This window comes from Triticum dicoccoides, chromosome 4A (assembly GCF_002162155.2).
Source record: "Triticum dicoccoides isolate Atlit2015 ecotype Zavitan chromosome 4A, WEW_v2.0, whole genome shotgun sequence".
In the NCBI taxonomy this organism is placed as follows: domain Eukaryota; kingdom Viridiplantae; phylum Streptophyta; class Magnoliopsida; order Poales; family Poaceae; genus Triticum; species Triticum dicoccoides.
Window position 1 is genome coordinate 509,363,042 of NC_041386.1, and position 2,431 is coordinate 509,365,472.

The following is a 2,431-nucleotide window of genomic DNA, read 5'->3' on the forward strand; positions in this document are numbered from 1 at the left end:
TTTTAAAAAAAAAAGCTGCTATAGCTATTTTAGCTTGCAAAAATAGATACGAGCTCAAGAGGTTATTAGCTAAATGGAAGCAGCAATCTCTTAATGCTAGAATGAAATCTGACCCTGCTTTTGCTACTTCACATATTTGTGTTACTGATAAGGACTGTTAATTCTCTGTTGATCCTGGTATCATTACTTTGGTTGAATCTGATCCTTTTCATGACTATGAATCTGAAACTGTTGTGGCACATCTTACTAAATTAAATGATATAGCCACCCTGTTCACTAAGGATTAGAGAACTCGTTATTTTTATATCCTTAAAATATTTCCGTTCTCATTAAAGGGTGATGCTAAGATATGGTTTAATTCTCTTGATCCTGGTTGTGTGTGTAGTCCCCAGGATATGATTTATTACTTCTCTGCTAAATATTTCCCTACTCATAAGAAACAAGCTGCCTTAAGGGATATATATAATTTTGTGCAAATTGAAGAAGAGAGTCTCCCACAAGCTTGGGGGAGGCTTCTCAAGTTACTTAATGCTTTGCCTGATCATCCTTTTAAGAAAAATGAAATACTTGATATTTTTTATAATGGACTAACCGATGCTTCCAGAGATTACCTAGATAGTTGTGTTGTTTCTGTTTTCAGGGAAGAACACCGCATGAAGCTGAAATTCTATTGAATAATATATATGTTGACAAATGAAAATAATTGGACACTTCCTGAGCCTATTCCTAAACCAACTCCGAAGAAAAGAGATGTTCTATTTCTCAGTCCTGAAGATATGCAAGAGGCAAAGAAATCTATGAAAGAAAAAGGTATTAAAGCTGAAGATGTTAAGAATTTACCTCCTATTAAAGAAATACATGGTCTTAATTTACCGCCTGTTGAAGAAACATATGATCTTAATCCTTTACCTATTGAAGAAACACATGGTCTTGATAACCCGACACAGATAGTAAAAGTAAATTCTCTCTATAGATATGATAAAGCTGAAATCCCTCTTACTAAGTTTGCTATCCCATGCTTATATGAGTTTGATAAATTTCTGGTTAAGCAAGAAGATTTTAATACTTATTTTGGTAGACAATTGAAATACAATTCAAATATGCTTGAACACTTGGGTGATTATATGGCTAATGTCAAAATTGAACTTAAACGTATTAGTAAACATGCTTCTATGGTTACCACTCAAGTAGAACAAGTACTTAAAGCTCAAAATGATTTGCTCAATGAATTGAATAGTAAGAATAATGATTATGTTGTTAGAGTGACTACTAGAACTGGTAGAATGACTTGGGAACCTCTGTATCCTGAAAGCCACCCTAAGAGAATTGAGCAAGATTCTCAGAGAAATAATATAGATGCACCTAGTCCTTTGTAACGCCCTCGATGCGGCTATATCTCCCACGTGTCGAAGCACGACTTAGAGGCATAACCGCACTGAAAGCAATGTCGCAAGTGAGGTAATCTTTGCAAACAACCCATGTAGTACAATAGGGGAAAAGATACATAGTTGGCTTACAATCGCCACTTCGCACAAATACATAAATAAAGCATTACATCAATCAGATACAATGAAGGTCTGACTACGGAACCAAAATAAAAGAAGAACCCCAAATGCGACAAGGTCCCCGATCGACCCCAACTGGGCTCCACTACTGACCAACTAGAACGAAACAACACAAAAGGGCAAGATCTTCATCGAGCTCCCCCTTGAGCTTGGTTGCGTCACCTGGAATGGCATCATCGGCACCTGCAAGCTGGTTTTGGAAGTATCTGTGAGCCACGGGGACTCAGCAATCTCGCACCCTCGTGATCAAGACTATTTAAACTTATAGGAAGGGTAAAAGGTATGAGGTGGAGCTGCAGCAAGCGACTAACATATATGGTGGCTAACATACGCAAATGAGAGCAAGAAGAGAAGGCAAAGCACGGTCGAAAAACTATGATCAAGAAGTGATCTTAGAGCAACCTACGTCAAGCATAATTCCAACACCGTGTTCACTTCCCGGACTCCGCCGAGAAGAGACCATCACGGTTACACACGCGGTTGATGCATTTTAATTAAGGTCAACTTCAGGTTTTCTACAACCGGACGTTAACAAATTCCCATCTGCCCATAACCGCGGGCACGGCTTTCGAAAGTTCAAATCCCCGCAGGGGGTCCCAACTTAGCCCATGACAAGCTCTCACGGTCAAGGAAGGAATAGACCTTCTCCCGAGATATTCCGATCAGACTCGGTATCCCGGTTCTACAAGACATTTCGACAATGGTAGAACAAGTCCAGCAAGACCGCCCGATGCGCCGACATCCTGATAGGAGCTGCACATATCTCGTTCTCAGGGCAACACCGGATGAGCGCTCCGTACAACTAAAACCAGCCCTCAAGTTTTCCCGAGGTGCGCTGCAAAGGACTCTAGTTCGGACCAACACTT